Source organism: Oncorhynchus gorbuscha, linkage group LG01 (genome assembly GCF_021184085.1).
Source record: "Oncorhynchus gorbuscha isolate QuinsamMale2020 ecotype Even-year linkage group LG01, OgorEven_v1.0, whole genome shotgun sequence".
NCBI lineage: Eukaryota > Metazoa > Chordata > Actinopteri > Salmoniformes > Salmonidae > Oncorhynchus > Oncorhynchus gorbuscha.
The window spans coordinates 36,985,023-37,007,702 of NC_060173.1; the positions used below are offsets into that span (position 1 = coordinate 36,985,023).

At 40.8% G+C, this 22,680-nt stretch overlaps 1 protein-coding gene across 6 annotated transcripts in view; it reads right to left on the reverse strand.

Annotated features, from left to right (window-relative positions):
• Positions 1-22,345, reverse strand: part of LOC124036705 (myocyte-specific enhancer factor 2A-like) — a 113,508-nt gene extending 91,163 nt beyond the window's left edge. The window contains exons 1-2 of one of the 6 annotated variants that reach the window (XM_046351554.1): positions 22,107-22,345; positions 15,847-16,018 (exon numbers count right to left, since the gene is read on the reverse strand). The gene's annotated coding sequence lies outside the window, so the exon portion shown is untranslated. Of the gene's footprint in view, positions 1-15,846; positions 16,019-18,704; positions 18,914-22,106 lie in introns of those variants that run through there. The other 5 variants (XM_046351557.1, XM_046351552.1, XM_046351551.1 and 2 more) reach the window with 5 other exon arrangements.
• Between the last annotated feature and the right edge of the window lie 335 nt (positions 22,346-22,680).

The window sequence follows — 22,680 nt, forward strand, 5'->3', positions numbered from 1 at the left end:
ATAATAATATATGCCATTTAGCAGACGCTTTTATCCAAAGCGACTTACAGTCATGTGTGCATACATTCTACGTATGGGTGGTCCCGGGAATTGAACCCACTACCCTGGCGTTACAAGCGCCATGCTCTACCAACTGAGCTACAGAAGGACCACGTGATGCCAGTCAAGATGCTCTCAGTGGTGCAGCTGTGGAACTCATTATCAGATTGCCTTCTCAACAGGAGAAGCATACACTATGTTTATCAGTGACATTGATTAGAAACAAAATGTTCACACACAGAGCAACCTTGCCTTTGTATTGCCTGTATAACATGCATGGAGCTTAAAGTGCAAGACAGTATACTATTCAGATTGAAGGAAATGTTTTAGGCATTATAAGCTGCTTGTCTATGCATACTGTAAATATATAGTACATAAACTCAGCAAGAGAAATCAGGTCTTCATGGGGACTCCAGACTTTTATGTTAAAATTAAGCGGTTGCGTCTTAAATGTGATACAGGGGAGCATATTAGCGATCACAAGAAATCTTTTGATCTGGCAAATTAGATTATAATGTATTCCTTTGATACTGTACTATGCTACTATGCTTTTTCAAAGTCTCATTGAAATTCAGTCAAAGTGCAACTCAGCAAATTGATGTACTTCAAGGGAAAATGAATACAACAATTTTGATCTATGATACTGTAGGTATTCAAATCAAATTATATTTGCCACATGCTTTGTAAACAACAAGTGTAGACTAACAGTGAAATGCTTTCTTAGGGGTCCATTTCCAACAATGCAGAGTTAAAGATAAAGATTTTTAAGTGTGTGTGTGTGTGTGTGTGTGTGTGTGTGTGTGTGTGTGTGTGTGTGTGTGTGTGTGTGTGTGTGTGTGTGTGTGTGTGTGTGTGTGTGTGTGTGTGTGTGTGTGTGTGTGTGTGTGTGTGTGTGTGTGTGTGTGTGTGTGTGTGTGTGTGTGTGTGTGTGGCATAAGTATGCATGTGTGCGCATAATATGTGTGTGCTTGTGGCATAAGTATGCATGTGTGCGCATAATATGTGTGTGTGGGCAAGTGATTTGATTCGCAGTTTGCACGCACAGTTTGACACATACCCCGCAGTACCCACGATTATATCCGCAGGGAGGGCGGGTTAAGGGTAATGAAATATTGTGTGGATGAATGGCGGGAGGGTGGCCGGCAGGTTAAATAAATCGAAAACAATACATTATAAAATCCCATAATGTAGTAGTAGTAACCTTCTTGTGCAATTTATATCGATAGGTAACATTTAAGTTTTTTATTTTTGGCTATCTGGCATTAGTGCGTAAACCTAAGCTTTAGGGCCTAACTGTACGCTCGCCAAATAGCCAATCGCAAAATGCTTTTGGGAAGGGACAGAAAAAGTTCATGTCTACCCATGGAGGCAATTGAAAAAGTATCATTCAAAAAGAGAAAAGCTGCGAAATTGAGTTTTTTTTTAAAGAATGCATGGCGAGAAAAGTCATGTTTGGGAAAGATTTGGTGAAGTGATGAAGGAGGATGATAGCAATGCCGGCTATGCTATGTGTGATGATTTTGAGGCGCTATTGTAAGGTTCTGCTTTTCTTTTCTTAGTCAAACTTGTGTTCTTTTTCTTTGTGTTCTTGAACGTAGCACTGTTTCTTTGTGTTCTGGAACGGAGCACTGTTTCTTTGTGTTCTGGAACGGAGCACTGTTTCTTTGTGTTCTGGAACGGAGCACTGTTTCTTTGTGTTCTGGAATGGAGCACTGTTTCTTTGTGTTCTGGAACGGAGCACTGTTTCTTTGTGTTCTGGAACGGAGCACTGTTTCTTTGTGTTCTGGAACGGAACACTGTTTCTTTGTGTTCTGGAACGGAGCACTGTTTCTTTGTGTTCTGGAACGGAGCACTGTTTCTTTGTGTTCTGGAACGGAACACTGTTTCTTTGTGTTCTGGAACGGAGCCCTGTTTCTTTGTGTTCTGGAACGGAGCACTGTTTCTTTGTGTTCTGGAACGGAGCACTGTTTCTTTGTCTTCTGGAACGGAGCACTGTTTCTTTGTGTTCTGGAACGGAGCACTGTTGCTTTGTGTTCTGGGACGGAGCACTGTTTCTTTGTGTTCTGGAACGGAGCACTGTTTCTTTGTGTTCTGGAACGGAGCACTGTTTCTTTGTGTTCTGGAACGGAGCCCTATCTTTCACTTTTGTTAATTTCTTTCACCTGTGTTCGTTTCTCACCTGGTCTCATCAGCTCCCTATTTAGTTAAGTTATTTCTGCTTGTATGGTTGTGAGGTATTGTTTTGGTTTTGACTGCCTACCTGTGTTTGACCATTGCCTGCAACCACGATTCCTGCCTTCTGAGTTTATTGTGAATTTAGAGTGAATTTAACAGCTACGTCTATCAACAGTTGTCACAGTGACATTCTAATGAAATTGTTACTTGCATAGTGGAGTATTTTGTTGACATGTAGCTAGCTAGGTAAACAATGAACCATAATCCCAACTCATGACGTTACTACCCTGCATGAATCTGCAGGTAGCTAACCAACCAGATTCAATGTTAGCTACCTACAACTAGCAAAGCAAATGGCTTTGAGATACAAATAATATTACTAAACAGATCATACACGTAATATTAGCTAGCGAACCAGCCAGTTAACTTTAGCAAGCTAGCGAACAGTACACGTTAACTTGAAATGACAACGACTTTCTGTCAAAATTAGAGACGTGTGATATCTGAAAATGTAGCTAGCTAGATCATGGATGGATGCTTCTACCTTTCACGGATGCCATGTTTCCCCTCAGTTTGATTGAAGACGTAATCTGGAGACAGGTGTTTTCTCCACCTCCTTAGCTATGCTACTCTAATTCCACTGATTTCAAAACTAGGTCCTCCAGAAAGTAGAGAGCAACACTTATGTAGTTCTACTACGTGATATATAATTTACAAAAGCTGTGTTAGAAAGGATTACCTACACATACTGACCAGCTCAAATAGACAGAAGCTTTCTACATGGCAGACCAATCCGAACTCATCTCTCGGCATGTCCAGCCCACTCATTATGTTAGCCAATCATGGCCAGCGGGAAGATTGGTGTCTTTTTCTGTGGCTAAATCAACTAGGCGCTTAATTTAACAATTTTATTTGTATTTACAGATGCCATACAAGTTTGTTGTTAAGGCAAATGAAAGTTCACATGTTCCAGAAGGCATTTCTTCCAAAAAAAACACATTTTGATTTATTTATTTTAATGTTTACGTTCAAATTGTTCTCCCGTGGAGTAGTTTTTTAAATTTTTTTATCTTACCTTTATTTAACCAGGCAAGTCAGTTAAGAACATATTCTTATTTTCAATGACGGCCTGGGAACAGTGGGTTAACTGCCTGTTCAGGGGCAGAATGACAGATTTGTACCTTGTCAGCTCAGGGGTTTGAACTCGCAACCTTCCGGTTACTAGTCCAACGCTCTAACCACTAGGCTACGCTGCCGCCCCGTAGTAGTGACCCGCGACATATGCCAGGTTTCCTGAAACGAGTCACATTTGCATCCAAGCAAAACTAAAATCTTATCAGAAACATTTTAGGTCGTTTTCACAGCTTTCTGTTACCTTCAAACTGGTAAAAATGATTTGGAAATTTTGCATAGATAATCTTTCCCGTTTCTTTTCCCTCCCCGGTCCCTAAACGTCTTTGCTCTGAAAACTTTACCTATGTCAACCACTGAACAAAGATACAAACACAACATGCACAAATGTCAAAGATTTTACTGACTTACAGTTCATATAAGGAAATCAGTCAATTCCAAAAAATGTATGAGGCCCTAATCTATGGATTTCACATGAGACACCCCCAAAAAAAGGTACGGGCGTGGATCAGAAATGTTATCCCACTCCTCTTCAATAGCTGTGAGAAATTGCTGGATATTGGTGAGAACTGGAACACGCTGTCGTACACGTCAATCCAGAGCATCCCAAACATACTCAATGGGGGACATGTCTGGTGAGTATGCAGGCCATAGAAGAACTGGGATATTTTCTGCTTCCAGGAATTGAGTACAGATCCTTGCGACATGGGGCCATGGATTATCATGCTGTAACATGAGGGGATGGTGGCAGATGAATGGCACAACAATGGGCCTCAGGTTCTTGTCACGGTATATCTGTGCATTCCGTAGCTTACACCTGCCCATACCATAACCCCACCGCCACCATGGGACACTCTGTTCACAACGTTGGCATCAGCAAACCGTTCGCCCACACAACGTCATACACTCTGTCTGCTATCTGCCTTGTACATTTGAAATCGGGATTCATGGGTGAATAGCACACTTCTCCAGCATGCCAGTGGCAATCAAAGGTAAGCATTTGCCACTAAATTCAGTTAGAAAGCCAAACTGCAGTCAGGTTAAAACCCTGGTGAGGACAATGAGCACGTAGATGAGCTTCCCTGAGACGGTATCTGACCGTTTGTGCAGAAATTCTTAGGTTATGCAAACCCACAGTTTCATCAGCTGTCTGGGTGGCTGGTCTCAGACGAACCTGCAGGTGAAGAAGCCGAATGTGGAGGTCCTGGGATGCTGTGGTTACACGTGGTCTGCGGTTGTGAGGCTGGTTGGACGTACTGCCAAATCCTCTAAAACAAAGTTGGAGGCAGCTTATGGTAGAGAAAATAACATTCACTTCTCTGGCAAAAACTCTAGTGGACATTCCTGAAGTCAACATGCCAATTGCACGCTGCTAGAAAACTTGCTGCTAGAGACATCTGTGGCATTGTGTTGTGTGACAAAACTGCACATTTTAGAGAGGCCCTTTATTGTCCCAAGCACAAGGTGCACCTGTGTAATGATCATGCTGTTTAATCAGCTTCTTGAAATGCCACACCTGTCAGGTGGATGGATTATCTTGGCAAAGGATAAATGCTCACTAACAGGGATGTAAAAAACTTGTGCACAACATTTGAGAGAAATAAGCTTTTTGTACGTATGGAACATTTCTGGGATCTTTTACATTAACATGTAGTGTGTGTGTTACACATACAGTACCGGTAGAACGTTTGGACACACCTACCCATTCAAGGGTTTTTCTTTATTTTTTGGAGACATCAAAACTGTGAAATAACACATAAGGAATCATGTACTGTAGTAACCAAAAAAAGTGTTAAATCAAAATATAATGTATATTTCAGATTCTTCAAAGTAGCCACCCTTTGCCTTGATGACAGCTTTGCACACTCTTGGTATTCTCTCGATCAGCTTCATCAAATCAAACGTTATTTGTCACACGCGCCGAATACAACAAGTGTATATCTTTCCGTGAAATGCTTAAGAGTTAAGAAAAAATTTACCAAATAAACTAAAGTAAATCATTGTCATAAAAAGTAAATAACAATAACAAGGCTTTAAACAATGCTACGGTACCAAGTTAGTGTGCGGGGGTACAGGTTAGTTGAGGTCATTTGTATATGTAGGTAGGGGTGAAGTGACTATGCATAGATACCAAACAGCGAGTAGCAGCAGTGTACAACATGGAGGGGGGTCAATGTAAATAGTCCGGTGGCAATTTGATTAATTGTTCAGCAGTCTTATGGCTTGGGGGTAGAAGCTGTTAAGGAGACTTTTGGCCCTAGACTTGGAGCTCCGGTACCACTTGCCGTGCCCCTGAACTCTCGTGTATTTTCTGCAATATGCTATGATATGGGCAGCGACCATGTAACGCTTTTAAAACATACAGAAGTGCGCTGGTTATCAAGGGGCATAAGTATTGACACGTTTTTTTTTAAGGAAAAACTTGCTTAAAGTTTTCTTTACTGACAATTTTCACTTGTCTGACCGCTTGCATGATGACGAGTTTCTCACACGACGGGCCTATCTGGGAGACGTTTTCTGAATCTTGGATTACAGGGACTCTCCGCAACTATATTCAATGTGCGGGATAATATTGAGGCTATAATTAAGAAGTTGGAGCTCTTCTCTGTCTGCATTAACAAGGACAACACACAGGTCTTTCCATCATTGTATGATTTTTTTGTGTGCAAAAGAACTCAAGCTTAAGGACAATGTCAAATGTGAAGCACCTGAGTGAGTTGGGTGCGCAATTACGCAGGTACCTTCCCGAAACAGATGACACAAACAACTGGATTCGTTATCCCTTTCATGCCCTGCCTCCAGTCCACTTACCGATACAGGAACAAGAGACCCTCATCGAAATTGCAACAAGCGGTTCTGTGAAAATTGAATTTAATCAGAAGCCACTGACAGATTTCTGGATTGGGCTGTGCTCAGAGTACCCTGTCTTTGCAAATCTCACTGTTAAGACACTGATGCGCTTTGCAACCACACACCTACAGTTTTTATTATTATTATTTTTTTTCACCTTTATTTAACCAGGTAGGCTAGTTGAGAACAAGTTCTCATTTGCAACTGCGACCTGGCCAAGATAAAGCATAGCAGTGTGAACAGACAACACAGAGTTACACATGGAGTAAACAATTAACAAGTCAATAACACAGTAGAAAAAAAGGGGAGTCTATATACAATGTGTGCAAAAGGCATAAGGACGTAGGCGAATAATTACAATTTTGCAGATTAACACTGGAGTGATAAATGATCAGATGGTCATGTACAGGTAGAGATATTGGTGTGCAAAAGAGCAGAAAAGTAAATAAATAAAAACAGTGTGGGGATGAGGTAGGTGAAAATGGGTGGGCTATTTGCCAATAGACTATGTACAGCTGCAGCGATCGGTTAGCTGCTCAGATAGCTGATGCTTGAAGTTGGTGAGGGAGATGAAAGTCTCCAACTTCAGCGATTTTTGCAATTCGTTCCAGTCACACGCAGCAGAGTACTGGAACGAAAGGCGGCCAAATGAGGTGTTGGCTTTAGGGATGATCAGTGAGATAAACCTGCTGGAGCGCGTGCTACGGATGGGTGTTGCCATCGTGACCAGTGAACTGAGATAAAGCGGAGCTTTACCTAGCATGGACTTGTAGATGACCTGGAGCTAGTGGGTCTGGCGACGAATATGTAGCGAGGGCCAGCCGACTAGAGCATACAAGTCACAGTGGTGGGTGGTATAAGGTGCTTTAGTGATAAAACGGATGGCACTGAGATAAACTGCATCCAGTTTGCTGAGTAGAGTGTTGGAAGCAATTTTGTAGATGACATAGCCGAATTCGAGGATCGGTAGGATAGTCAGTTTTGCTAGGGTATGGTTGGCGGCGTGAGTGAAGGAGGCTTTGTTGCGGAATAGAAAGCCGACTCTTGATTTGATTTTCAATTGGAGATGTTTGATATGAGTCTGGAAGGAGAGTTTGCAGTCTAGCCAGACACCTAGGTACTTATAGATGTCCACATATTCAAGGTTGGAACCATCCAGGGTGGTGATGCTAGTCGGGCATGCGGGTGCAGGCAGCGATCGGTTGAAAAGCATGCATTTGGTTTTACTAGCGTTTAAGAGCAGTTGGAGGCCACGGAAGGAGTGTTGTATGGCATTGAAGCTCGTTTGGAGGTTAGATAGCACAGTGTCCAATGACGGGCCGAAAGTATATAGAATGGTGTCGTCTGCGTAGAAGTGGATCAGTTGAAGTCGGAAGTTTACATACACCTTAGCCAAATACATTTAAACTCAGTTTTTCACAATTCCTGACATTTAATCCTAGTAACTATTCCCTGTTTTAGGTCAGTTAGGATCACCACTTTATTTTAAGAATGTGAAATATCAGAATAATAGTAGAGAGAATTATTTATTCAAACTTTTATTTCTTTCATCATCATTTCTATTCTATTCTTTCATCACATTCCCAGTGGGTCAAAAGTTGACATACACTCAATTAGTATTTGGTAGCATTGCTTTTAAATTGTTTAACTTGGGTCAAACGTTTCAGGTAGCCTTCCACAAGCTTCCCACAATAAGTTGGGTGAATGTTGGCCCATTCCTGCTGACAGAGCTGGTGTAACTGAGTCAGGTTTGTAGGCCTCCTTGCTCGCACACGCTTTTTCAGTTCTGCCCACAAATGTTCAATAGGATTGAAGTCAGGGCTTTGTGATGGACACTCCAATACCTTGACTTTGTTGTCCTTAAGCCATTTTGCCACAACTTTGGAAGTATGCTTGGGGTCATTGTTCATTTGGAAGACACATTTGCGACCAAGCTTTAACTTCCTGGCTGACGTCATCAGATGTTGCTTCAATATATGCACATAATTGTCCATCCTCATGATGCCATCTATTTTGTGAAGTGCACCAGTCCCTCCTGCAGCAAAGCACACCTGACAACAACCTCCGTTCTTCATGGTTGGGATGGTGTTCTTTGACTAGCAAGCCTCCCCCTATCTCCTCCAAACATAACGATGGTCATTATGGCCAAACAGTTCTATTTTTGTTTCATCAGACCAGATTCCAAGAACACAGGATGAGATGTTACTATCCTTTGTGCAAGCACTTCCAAGATTTCATGAACAGGGAGCCTGGTGAAATTTGGGGAGCGCATCGTAAGTAGTGTACCTTTGGTTCCTAGGGTGTTTCGGCCTTTCACACTATACACCCTCCCCAAAGGCGGCCAGCGACAGGGTGATCAAACCTACGCTTGCGTCCCATTCCCAATTAGTCATAGGAGTTAGTCAGAGGACACTTCTCCAAAAAGTACGATCTTTGTCCCAACATGCAGTTGCAAACCATAGTCTGTCTTTTTTATGACGGGTTTGGAGCAGTGGCGTCTTCCTTGCTGAGTGGCCTTTCAGGTTATGTCAATATAGGACTTGTTTTACTGTGGATATAGATACTTTTGTACCTGTTTCCTCCAGCATCTTCACAAGGTCCTTTGCTGTTGTTCTGGGATTGATTTGCACTTCTCGCACCAAAGTATGTTCATCTCTAGGAGACAGAATGCGTCTCCTTCCTGAGCGGTACGACGGCTACGTGATCCCATGGTTTTTTAAACTTGCATACTATTGTTGCTCCCAATGATGAACCAAACTTGTGGAGGTCTTGACTGATATCTTGTTTCCCATGATGTCAAGCAAAGAGGCACTGAGTTTGAAGGTAGGCCTTCAAACTCATCCACAGGTACACCTCCAATTGACTCAAAGCTTCTAAAGCTATGACATAATTTTATGGAAATTTCCAAGCCGTTTAAAGGCACAGTCAACTTAGTGTATGTATACTTCTGACCTACTGGAATTGTGATATAGTGAATTATAAGTGAAATAATCTGTCTGTAAACAATTGTTGGAAAAATTACTTGTGTCAGATGTCCTAACCAACTCGCCCAAACTATAGTTTGTTAACAAGAAATTTGTGGAGTGGTTGAAAAATGAGTTTTAATGACTCCAACCTAAGTGTATGTAAGCTTCTGACTTCAACTGTATGTGAAAGTGGATTCTCAGCCCTCACTAGCATGAAAACTAAATACTGGCACAGACTGTGTGTGTAAAATGATTTAAGACTGAAACTCTCTCCAATACAACCCAACATTGCAGAGTTATGTGCATCCTTTCAAGCACACCCTTTTCATTAACCTGTGGTGAGTTATTCACAATGTTCGATTAACAAATCAAGTTTAATATGTAAGATGGCTAACTAAAGAGCAAAATTATTGATTATTATATTATTATTTGTACCCTGGTCCTATAAGAGCTCTTTGTCACTTCCCACGAGCCGGGTTGTGCCAAAACTCACACTCATTCTTATGTTTAATAAATGTATTGTATTGTGTGTGTGGCCGGCTCACAATGATGGCAAAAAACATAATTTGAGAGTGTGCTGACCCTGGTGCTAGAGGGGGTATTGAGGTTGAAAGTTTGAAGGGGTACAGAACTATAAACAGTTTGGGAACCACTGTTCTAATATAACCTGGGTTATGCAAGTAACCCTAATTTTTGATAACATATCAATAGTGACACAAATATTATAGAATGAGAGACCAGACATCTCACAGCTGCAGTGCGACTCTGGTCAAAGCCATCATCTCTACTCCACCTAGCAGAAGCTTTCACAGATTAACCCCAGAAGCCACACTGCAGCTAGAGAAGCATGAATGTACAACTTCTGTCTTTTCACTTTATATCTGCTGTCAGTCCTCAGTATTTTTTTTTAAATTGTACCTTTATTTAACTAGGCAAGTCAGTTAAGAACAAATTCTTATTTTCAATGATGGCCTAGGAACAGTGAACAGGTTAACCTGTTCAGGGGGTTAACCTGTTCAGGGGGTTAACCTGTTCAGGGGGTTAACCTGTTCAGGGGGTTAACCTGTTCAGGGGGTTAACCTGTTCAGGGGGTTAACCTGTTCAGGGGGTTAACCTGTTCAGGGGGTTAACCTGTTCAGGGGCAGAACGACAAGATGTACCTTGTCAGCTCAGGGGTTTGAACTTGCAGCCTTCCGGTTGCTAGTCCACCGCTATAACCACTAAGCTACCCTGCCGCCCCAGTATAACTCAAGTCACTTCACTTGACTTGGGAGTGGTGAATAGATTAAACTTAATTGTGTGGTTCTTGTCCTACGCCAATTAAGTAACATAATAGTACACCTGAAAGTTAAGTGTGTCACATGATACATGGCCAGTAATTTCTTTCTATGACACAATGTCAGTTTATCCCTCTGGTTTGTTTATCATGTGTACCATAGTGGCACTGCATTGGCTTTCTTTTCATCTGTAGATAGCCAGTCAAACAAACACTCATAAATAAATACGTCTAAAGATAGGAGTGCACTGTTGATCCAACATGACTCAACACGAAAACAGCTCTAGTCAATTTCACATAGGCCATTTCACATAAGCCATTCCAACACAATGCTTTGTAGAAGCGAAGCTCGTAGATTTACTGTACATGGGGAATCAAAATATGGCCTGTGTCAATTTGGCTTTGGAGAAGAAGTTATTTCTGCTACTGCTGAGACTTTAAAAGGGCAAACTGATGGAAAATTATGAAATTAAGCAAATATGAGCACTCTTATCAGAGGTGGGATTTTCTGTCATCAGAATAGAATGCTTTGAAAAACCAGCCTACAGGAGACAGTCCAAATCAATACAGTATAGAGAGACACATGGATCAGAATGTACTTAAAACTCTCAAATATATAATTGTGATGATTAATGGCTTTAAAAGGGTAAGGTTATTATAAAACCTTAACTCAACTTACACTATGCAAACTTTCTCTAGTGTTTACTTAAAAAAATACAAATATACATTCAAAGTTGACTTGCACTCTTAACCCTGTGTGGGCCACTTATACAGGGGAGGGGGAGAAAGAGACAGGGATGATAGTTGTGAAAGAGGATTAACTGCAGATTGAGGCTGCCACTTTGGTTTAGGATCTTACTGCTGATTCTCCAGTATGGCCAGAGAAAGCTGAGGGGTAAGGACACCTCCGTCTGACTGAGGGCTCGCAGGGGAAGGGCAAAGAAGACAGGAAGAGGCTGTCGATCCTTAAGCCGCTCTGCCCTGCTCAGCAGCACATGTGCTGAGTGGGCCGTATGGGGCTGCTTACTACCAGAGGTCACAGCCAAGGGCAGGGCAGTTGAAAGGTCACTGTTAGCTGCTCCCTTAGACAAACAGTATGTTAGTGAGTGGTTCATTAGTGCTTCTGTGTTAGAAACAGTGTTTCTGGCCATCAGAGGTTTATAAGCCACTGTAGTTCAGGATATTGATATCTAGGTCAGAATGATAGGGGGCTAATTGTCAACAGAGTTGCCTTGCTGATATACTACAGTGACATAACAGGCAGATGTGATAAGAAAATATAGGCCTATAGGAAATAATGGTGTTTTTTCCATTTCCTTTTCCGAGTACACTTTAATCCTGGGTCGCACCACTGTACATTATTAGTATATACAGTTGAAGTCGGAAGTTTACATACACCTTAGTCAATTACATTTAAAGTCAGTCTTTCACAATTCCTGACATTTAATTCTAGTAAATATTCCCTGTCTTAGGTCAGTTAGGATCACCACTTTATTTTAAGAATGTGAAATGTCAGAATAATAGTTGAGAGAATGATCTATTCTATTCTATTCTTTCATCACATTCCCAGTGGGTCAGAAGTTTACATACACTCAATTAGTATTTGGTAGCATTGCCTTTAATTTGTTTAACTTGGGTCAAATGTTTGCGACCAAGCTTTAACTTGCTAACTGATGTCGTCAGATGTTGCTTCAATATATCCACATAATTGTCCATCCTCATGATGCCATCTGTTTTGTGAAGTGCACCAGTCCCTCCTGCAGCAAAGCACCCCCGACAACATGATTCTGTAACCCCCGTTCTTCATGGTTGGGATGGTATTTTTTGACTTACAAGCCTCCCCATTTCTCCTCCAAACATAACGATGGTCATTATGGCCAAACAGTTCTATTTTTGTTTCATCAGACCAGAGCACATTTCTCCAAAAAGTATGATCTTTGTCCCGACATGCCGTTGCAAACCATAGTCTGTCTTTTTTATGGCGGTTTTAGAGCAGTGGCTTCTTCCTTGCTGAGTGGCCTTTCAGGTTATGTCAATATAGGACTCGTTTTACTGTGGATATAGATACTTTTGTACCTGTTTCCTCCAGCATCTTCACAAGGTCCTTTGCTGTTGTTCTGGGATTTATTTGCACTTCTTGCACCAAAGTACGTTCATCTCTAGGAGACAGAACACGTCGTCTTCCTGAGCGGTACGACGGCTGCGTAATCCCATGGTTGTTTAAACTTGCATACCATTGTTTGTACAGATGAATGTGGTACCTTCAGGCGTTTGGAAATTGCTCCAAAGGATGAACCAGACTTGTGGAGGTCTACAATTTTTTGTCTGATGTCTCATCATTTTATGGACATTTCCAAGCTGTTTAAAGGCACAGTCAACTTAGTGTATGTACAGTGAATTATAAGTGAAATTATCTGTCTGTAAACAATTGTTGAAAAACTTAATTGTGTCATGCACAATGTAGATGTCCTAACCGACTTGCCAAAACTATAGTTTGTTAACAAGAAATGCGTGGAGTGGTTGAAAAACAAGTTTTAATGACTCCAACCTAAGTGTATGTAAACTTCTGACTTCAACTGTAAATATATATATATGAGTATATATATACAGTACCAGACAAAAAAAACATCTCAATTGGGTTGAGGTCAGGTGATTGTAGAGGCCAGGTGAAGAAGAAGAGTGATGGAGTGCTGCATCAGATGACCTGGCCTCCACAATCACCCATGAACCAGACTTTTTAATCAGGTATATAATTATTTTTCTGAGGTCTTGGCTGATTTCTTTAGATTTTCCCATGATGTCAAGCAAAGAGGCACTGAGTTTGAAGGTAGGCCTTGAAATACATCCACAGGTACACCTCCAATTGACTCACATGATGTCAATTAGCCTATTAGAAGCTTCTAAAGCCATAATTTTCTGGAATTGTCCAAGCTGTTTAAATGCACAGTCACCTTAGTGTATGTAACCTTCTGACCCACTGGAATTGTGATACAGTGAATTATAAGTGAAATAATCTGTCTGTAAACATTTGTTGGAAAAATTACTTGTGTCATGCACAATGTAGATGTCCTAACCTACTTGCCAAAACTATAGTTTGTTAACAAGAAATTTGTGGAGTGGTTTAAAAACGAGTTTTAATGACGTCAACCTAAGTGTATGTAAACTTCCGACTTCAATTGTACCTCCCCAACTTTCATTCTTAGTCCTAGCTATTCTTCACAATGTGCTCTGCTTTGTTTAGAAGTGACAGAAGCAAACAAGCACAGAACAACTTTGACGTAAGACACAACTGCAGTGCCTTGTTAGCACTGTACAGTAGGAAGTGGACTGATTAAAGTTTGGTAGGCATAGAGGGAGATTTGGTGCGGTTCTCCTCCCACTATGCTACCCTGCCATAAGGGGTCTGTCTGTTTCTCCTCAACCCAATTGAGATGGTTTGGGATGAGTTGGACCGCAGAGTGAAGGAATAGCAGCCAACAAGTGCTCAGCATATGTGGGACCTCCTTTAAGACTGTTGGAAAAGCATTTCAGGTGAAGTCGGTTGAGAGAATTCCAAGAGTGTGTAAAGCTGTCATCAAGCAAAAGGGTGGCTACTTTGAAGAATCTCAAATATATTTTGATTTTTTTTAATGGTTACTACATGATTCCATATGTGTTATTTCATAGTTTTGATGTCTTCACTATTATTCTACAATGTAGGAAAAAAAATATAGAAAAACCCTTGAATGAGTAGGTGTGTCCAAAATTTTGACTGGTACTGTGTATACACACACACACACACACACACACACATACATATATATATGAGCCTTTTCTTCAAAAATATATGAATTTGACATAATAAGTGTTTGAATATGATTTGATAAATATTGTAATTACATTAACTTGAAAACCACACTGCCATGTAGGAAAGTAAGCCATATTTATGAAGTGTATATGTGGTATACTAGCCTGTGCCAGGGCTGGTCCCTGATCCCCAGGCTAAAGGTTTGGAATTCATCATCACAGCACGTTAAGGGCCTGCCTAATAAAGTTATAACTGTGCTGCATTAAAACATGATAGACAGTTTGATTTGGCACACTCCACAGAAACGTATTTGCACAATAACACAGACTCAGTTTTGTGAGATTGAAGGAGAGAAAAAAACTAACAAGGAGCAAATATTTTGATACACATTTTAAATTATGATTTTGTATGTTTGTCAAACATGTCACTGGCTGGTATCCTGGGGTAACTAACGCATTTAGCATCAAAGGTGAGGCTCTGTGGCCTGGTGGTGAGACAGGAGGCAGCCAGGGGTTTCTGGGTTTGGAGCTCAGCTCTCTGTTGGGTCGGATTGTGGGGTTGGGTAACCCTGCTAGGACACTGCGCATTCCTCTGGGTTACACAGCTATTCATGGTTTGGTCATTCTGGGATAGAAGAACTTCATTTATACCCTTTTATTTATTAAAGGTACTTAGAAGGCTTTCCTTTAGAACTGAGAGTCTAGTGAATACACAAGCAAAATATGGCCTAAAACATTATCTGCAGGGCTCAAGATTCTGCATCCTGCCTCCAGGTCTCACGGGAGAATGCTGGAATCTCCAGTTCGATGATGGAGCTCCAAAAAACAATGAATCATGTTGCAGAGAGCATGCGCAAAGAGCTTTGCTTTGTAACAAAAAAAACGAAGCAAAGTGGACATAGAGAACAAGAGTAGTTTCTCCCCGTTGTTGAACTGAGAAATATCTTTAACGTAATAGCCAAAGTGCCCTCACACCTAACATTGAGAAGAAGAGAGGACTTGCTACATAAGGTCACAGTCACACTAGGGAATAATGAGAGAGAAACAGTGAAACAACTACTAATATACACACATACTTTGATGAAAAAAAGTTCATATCATGACCTTTGCAGATACTTGTTTTTTTGTCTCGAGGTTGTGTAATACACAACCTTTCTTCTTTGCTTGTCTTCTTTGTTATTTTATCGATCTATCTAAAGAAGATGAAAATAGCTCATCATGTTAGCTACTGGTTCTTTTTAACAAACATGTAGCTAGTCTTGTAGAACTCTCAAACAAAGGCTATGTCATTTGCTATAAATCTGTGCCTGTGAGCCAGCTGCAGTTGACACAGTTCAACTCTCCAGTGTACTGTAGGGGAAGTGCTGTGCCTACAGTACACTGATGTAACATGGTGAACACTACAAAATCCATGTATAGCTAAAACTCTCATGTAACCAGATGGTCTTAATGATTTCCCCCCAACGTATATAAAGAGATTAACCAAAAGGACCAAATAAAACATGAAACATGAATGGAGATACATGTCAATTACAATCAAAAGTAAGTATATCAAACATAAATAAACAGCAGAGTAAATGAACAGGTAAACAAGAAAGAGGGGGAAAAGAACATGTGGCTCACCCAACTATCAAAGTAGTGATAACCTCTTTATCGGACCAAGAATATCCAGCTCCTGTCTGTCTGTCTGTCTGTCTGTCTGTCTGTCTGTCTGTCTGTCTCTTCTTTTAGCCTTCAATGCTTCCCTCACTCGCGTTAAGCTTCCTGCAGATTTCTCCTCCTTGGGAAAAATGTCCTGGGAGGGGGAGAGGAGAGAAAGTGTTTTGCTCAGTGATTCAGAGACATGGTGTCAACGGCAGCATTCTTTTTCTGACAACCAGCATTAATTGCAGATCAGACTCGCCCACACACTCCACATTTCTCCTGTGTCTCCTGGAAGGAGCTGAGATCAGACTGTGATATTATGGTGCTATGAAGAGGAGTGTTGTGGGAGACCCTCCAGGCCCACACTTATCGCACCAATCACCACCTCAGAACTTATCCCTTTTACCTGGGTCAACTTTCTCCACTCAAACCAAAGGCTGTATTTACACATCTATCAATTTATAAAGAGACATTTAGGCCTATACACACCCATGATGTAATGTGGTAAAAGTAAAATTAATTTGACCTGGTAAAGGTCAAATTCATTTGATAACTTGCTCTACTGCACCCTGACATAACACTAGAGCGTAAAAATGCAGCTCATGTTGCAGTAGACGATTACAGACAAGTAATGGGTGGTTATGGCTGATATGGGTGATTGCAGTAGCATATTGCATGTTCTTAAATAAGTTTACTCTACTTCAACACAACACTTTTCTGTAAGATGGGTGGAAGCTGTCTGACTTGCTATATGTAACTCATCCACACCCTAGACATAAGAGGTCACATGAAGTGCATCAGGAGCAACAGGGCCTCATTATTGGTTAAGCCTTGGGCGTCTCAGAACCTAACGTTGGCGGATTGGAGGGTGCTTTGCTCTGCTGCATTAATAGTCACTATCGGTCTGCTGGGGAAGTAATGTAAATGCAACGGGGGGGGGGGGGCTCCTCCAGAGGGGACCAAAATAGATACTCAATAAAAATACACACAGATATGCCTTTATATTGCTGCCAAGACGGCTGTCCCTGAAAAACTTTGCTATTTTCATTTAGTGCCGAGCCAGGAATACCTCATGGTTGGGGAGACCATAGGGAACGTTAGACATTTATCAGTCAGTCTCGGCCAAACACACTCTTTACCTTCATCTGGATTTATAAACAATGGGGTTAAGTGAAGACGCCATAAACGTTTGTCCTTAAACTGACTGAGACAGTTAATTATCTACTATACTAAGGACAGGTTTATTATTTTACTTTCTCAGTTTGTGAGTTTACAAAACAATATGTTTCATTAACAAGTTCAAAATGCACAATTGGTACAAACAAAAAAATCTCAATTTACACTGACAGGTACAATATGGCATGTGGACTTAACAAATGTGTTAAATGAGCAGAGTGTAATTTATTATAATGTTGAACGTTCACTTACTGGTAACTATTTGGTCATATGGTCATATGGTCATTTTCAATGGCAGATAAATTAGCAGATAAATTATCAAAACAAATCAATGCCTCCTTCCTACCTGTTAAAAATCTGTCAGGACAGCAGACACACATGTTGAGGTCATTCTCCTAACTATTCCCCATGACCTGACTGCCTCCCATCAAGCTTGTAATTAGATATTAAAACCTACAAACAGATGCAGGGACTAATTCCATTGTGGAGTGTTGCTGTATAATTTAGTTTATTCTTCACTTAGAGGAAGCTTAATTCAGCCAGGAGTGAGTGACAAAACCTACATTCAGATTACGTGTATCGGCATGTCCTACACAACATAGATTTTCACCTTAATCGTGCAATCAATATCAGGAGAGTAGAGAGACAATGGTGGAGAACATACATTTCTCCACAGCAGAGGTGGAAATGCAAAGTGGCCATTAGCTGACCAGAACCATATACATTTCAGGACTTCAATACAAAGCATATTACTGATAAACTGACACTTTCAACATGGATACTCTTTGATTATAACAATGTCATTGCATGCTTAGGCTACCAGTTGGTATTGTGTCACCTATTAAAATAAGAAAATCTACAGGTCCATAACCAAGAAAATGCATTCGAGTTTACAGTGACAGCAAGAAGCCTATGGAATGGATATAGGCAATATCCTTACTTTTAATCGCACAATCTTTAGTGGTTCAGACATCTAAATCAGCTGGCCATTATAGTGTACGTCATGCAATTATAGTATGCACAGAAAATTATAATGGATTTCAAAGCAATCCATGTATTCAAAATCCAAACAGTCGTGTGATAGCATGTAGACTATAGTGATGATGTGATGGCATTTATGTGAATGTAAAATACATGTTTAATGTCGGTAATACAAAACAAAGTTAAATTTAATTAGCAAAGGTATGCCTCCCGTTGTATGAGAAGTCCCCGACACTGACTGTCAAATGATATTGCGCGCTCTATGAGAGCTTATTGTAGCCACTGTAACTTAGTTTCAGTAAAGTCATAGCCATTAGTAATTCAAGACGATTGATAAAAGCTAATTATTCTAAAAAATATCCTTAAAATGACAGACTCCGAAAAAGTTTATCAAATTAACCGTAAACTATCAAATTAAATAAGATAAAGATAGCGGAACTCTTCACTGAGTCGATTGGGTCAATAAGTACAAAGTCGCACGTTCATATGATCGATATGAATATTAAATAACTGTAGCCTTTTTCATAGGCATACAAATAAAAATGTTTTTATCCAGCATATACACAGAAACTGACATAATATAAAAGCGCTACAGTATGGGATAGCTTTTCACTCTACGTCTCCCTCTTGCGCTTTCTCTCTCACACGAGTGCAATATTGTTGCTATTTTTATTACTCACCTTGTCTCTCAAGTCCCTCGCTGTATATAGATACTCTATATCAGAGCCTCCAATGGATACCGTGTGCGTGGAACATTAACGTAATTTCAGTCACATTTACACACAACTGCTATTTTAGGGAGCAGCCAAACTCAGTAGAGCCAGTTTCTTGTCAGTGAGACTCCTCCCCTTATCTGACGAACACCAGGCGAGTTAGAAATCAACCTCCTCCCGCTCATGTCTATCGTTACAAAAACTATACCCAAACTTGTTTAACTTTCATCGTAGGCTACCTATATACCTCGATAAATGTGACGTTTACAGTGAAATAGAACGTCAAATGATCTGATCTGATGATATGATTAGTAAGATGTGCTCTATGTTACTCAAGTAGGTATCAAATTTACAATGATAATAACATAGTAATTGCATTCTTGCTACATGATAATTGCAAGTCTTGGTGTCAACATAGCACCCCTGCCCTTGTATTCCAGTGTCAAATTTTAAATCTGCTACATCTGTGTCTTGAGGCAAGTAAATTAGTGAGACATAGGAAGTGTAATACAACAATGTACACTGTACACAATTGACACTGATTGACAGTGTGAATGTGGCAGCAATTATACTCAAATTCATTCAAATGACGATATAAATTGAAATCTCAGCAATAAAATTTTAAAAATTATTCTAATTATGATTGTTGGCTTCTTTCACTTCACTCCCTACGATTGACGTCATATGTCTCAAAGACAACAGCAACTCGGGAACATCGATTTTGAAAGGACATGTTTCTGATCCAATTGAAATACTAAGCGGCTGGTCAGTAACCAATTACAGAAGGGAGGTGGGATCTGAATAGCTGGCATGTGGCAAAGTCACGTGTAAGTGCAGGATCTGAGGAAGAGGAGTGGTGCGGGGCTCACATTGTTTTTACCAGGATTTAAAGGAACAGGTGCATGTGGAAAAAAAGTAACGCTATTGTAACTTGACAATTTGTGATGAGATTTTGCATTTGCACCTTACCAGAATGGGTTTAGGAAACACCTATAAAATAAATAAATGATCTGGCACTATTTTCATCAATGTGCACAGTCTGCACACACTGTTATGAGCTGGTTAATACTATCATCAGTTTCATAAGCCATTATGAATTATTCAATGTTTATAAAACCTTTATACATGATTACAAGTTACAAATAATTAAGTTCTTATTTATTAGTAAGTTAGGATATTCATAGTTTATATATTTAGTATAGTTTATTGAAGACTATTCATGAATGTTATAAAGTTTTACCCATGAGGTTAAAAATAAAATAAAATAATAACATTTGGATGTCCATTGCTATAACTCATTAGAAGAACAACCCTCAATGTATTTGGGGTATCAAATTCTTGCTCTTCTTTAAAATGACTGTATACAGGAATCAGGAAAATACTGGCCTTATGTCAGACTAGTGTGTGTGTTAGGAGCGCAAGTGAGCAGCACCAAGTGACTGCATAGAAACAGGGTGTGTACATTACACAGTAGACCTGCCTCTACAGACACAGAGTTACATCCCAGGCATGTTCGATCTCCAAATTCCAGCAACTGTGTCACAGTAATGAATCCTTCAAATTAAGCTCTCCTTAATCCCACATTAGATTGTTCCTATGGCTGTACTATCATTGATTTTAGTGGGCTTATTAATCCGTTTTGGTAGCTCCACTTTGGTCCTGACAAAGCACAAGCCACCTGCAAAAATAGTCCTGCCATGGCGAGGCATATTCTGTAGATCTGTTTCACAAACACTTGTTATCCCCGGTCCACTGAAAACCACCCCATGTACCCTTGACATCCTACCCATATAACCCTGAAAACCTCCCCATATACAGTACTCCTGATAACCATCCCATATAACCATGAAAATCTCCCCATACCTGAAAACCTCCCCATATACAGTACCCATGAAAACCTACCTATATACCCCTGTCAACCTCCCCATGTACCCCTGAAAACCTTCCCATGTACCCCTGTCAACCTCCCCACGTACCCCTGAAAACCTTCCCATGTACCCCTGTCAACCTCCCAATGTACCCCTGATAAACCTTCTCATGTACCCCTGTCAACTTTCCCATGTACCCCTGTCAACCTCCCCATGTACCCATGAAAACCTTCCCATGTACCCCTGTCAACCTCCCCATGTACCCCTGTCAACCTTCCCATGTACCCCTGTCAAACTCCCCATGTACCCCTGTCAACCTCCCCATGTACCCCTGTCAACCTCCCCATGTACCCCTGAAAACCTTCCCATGTACCCCTGTCAACCTCCCCATGTACCCCTGTCAACCTCCCCACGTACCCCTGAAAACCTTCCCACGTACCCCTGAAAACCTCACCATATACACAGTTACTGGTGATATTAATGAAGAAAAAGTGTATAGCTTGATAAGAAAGCATATAGAACTGTTGGCAGATCATTTTTGTTAATTTCTTTACCATAAGCCGCCTCCAACGTCATTTTAGAGAATTTGGCAGTACTTTCAACCAGCCTCACAACCGCAGACCAGGACCAGCCCAGGACCTCCACATCCATCTTCTTCATCTGCGGAATTGTCTGAGACCAGCCACCCAGACAGCTGATGAAACTGAGGAGTATTTCTGTCTGTAATAAAGCCTTTTAGTGGAGAAAAACAAATTCTGATTGGCTGGGCCTGGCTTCCAGTGGGTAGGTATGGCTTCCAAGTGGGTGGGCCTATGACCTCCCAGGCCCACCCATGGATGTGCCCCTGCCCAGTCATGTGAAATCCATAGATTAGGGCCTGATGAATTTATTTGAATTGACTGATTTCATTATTTGAACTGTAACTCTGTACAATCATTGAAATTGTTGCATGTTGTGTTCATATTTTTGTTCAGCATAATTTACTAAGTTTGTGGAAGTGGATTTGTATATTTTTGTATGTACTCTATAAGAGTGTGTTTGTGCTATAACATGCTATAGACTTCCACAGTGTGTTCATGCAATAACATGTCATAACAATTGATTTAACTATGCATATCACCAATTTCAAATAGTTTTTTCTTTGATTCTATAAATATCATCAACCAGGTTATAAGATTTACATCATTGTGTGAAGTCACTGTTCAGCATTTCAACACATGATTGAGGCATAACAATAAATATAATTATCTTATGATCACCATGTTTGTTTGTGAATTAAAGAGATTCAGGGGAATTACCTCTCAGTAGAAAGAGATGTTGCTCACCCATCATTGCTTTCATCACCTACTAAATAGTACTGTTGAGTCCACATCAATGCTCCTTGCCCGGGTAACACTTCTCATATACAACCTTCCTCTTCCATAAGTCAAGACAAAGATGCCACTCATGACACCCCCCAACCTTTGTGTAACACAAAGGCCTATGTCACTGCGTGTCTCACCTGTTTGAGTTGTTGCACAAATGCCTTCACAGAACCTGCTGTAAAGGGTCTTCCGGTTTTTTCCTGCAAGGATTCACTTTCTATATCTCATATTTCCTCTCTTTATCTTTCGGTCTCTCTTCTTTGTATCACTCGTTCTCTCTTTTGTACTTCAAAGCCAGACCAGCTGGCTTTGGATGCTTTCCTTCTTGCCCCTGAGAGGCCTGACTTCACACCCTCTGCCTCCTCCTGTCCCTTGGTCTTTCTGCCGGGAGGGAGTGGGGCGACAGCAATTTGAAGGGTAGGACCCCAGATGGACGCAGACATGCCAGGCATGCGTTGTTTGACAGGGATTGGCTCAGGGGCCCTCTGGACCAGCCACAGCTGTCAGTCATGGGCACAGAAGGTGTTAGGAGGTTTTCCTTAGTGTGTTATTGTGATTCATATACACTGAGTGTACAACATATTGCTCTTTCAATGGCATAGACTGACCAGGTGAATTCAGGTGAAAGCTATGATCCCTTATTGATGTCACCTGTTAAATCCACTTCAATCAGTGTAGATGAAGGGGAGGAGACATGTTAAAGGATTCTTA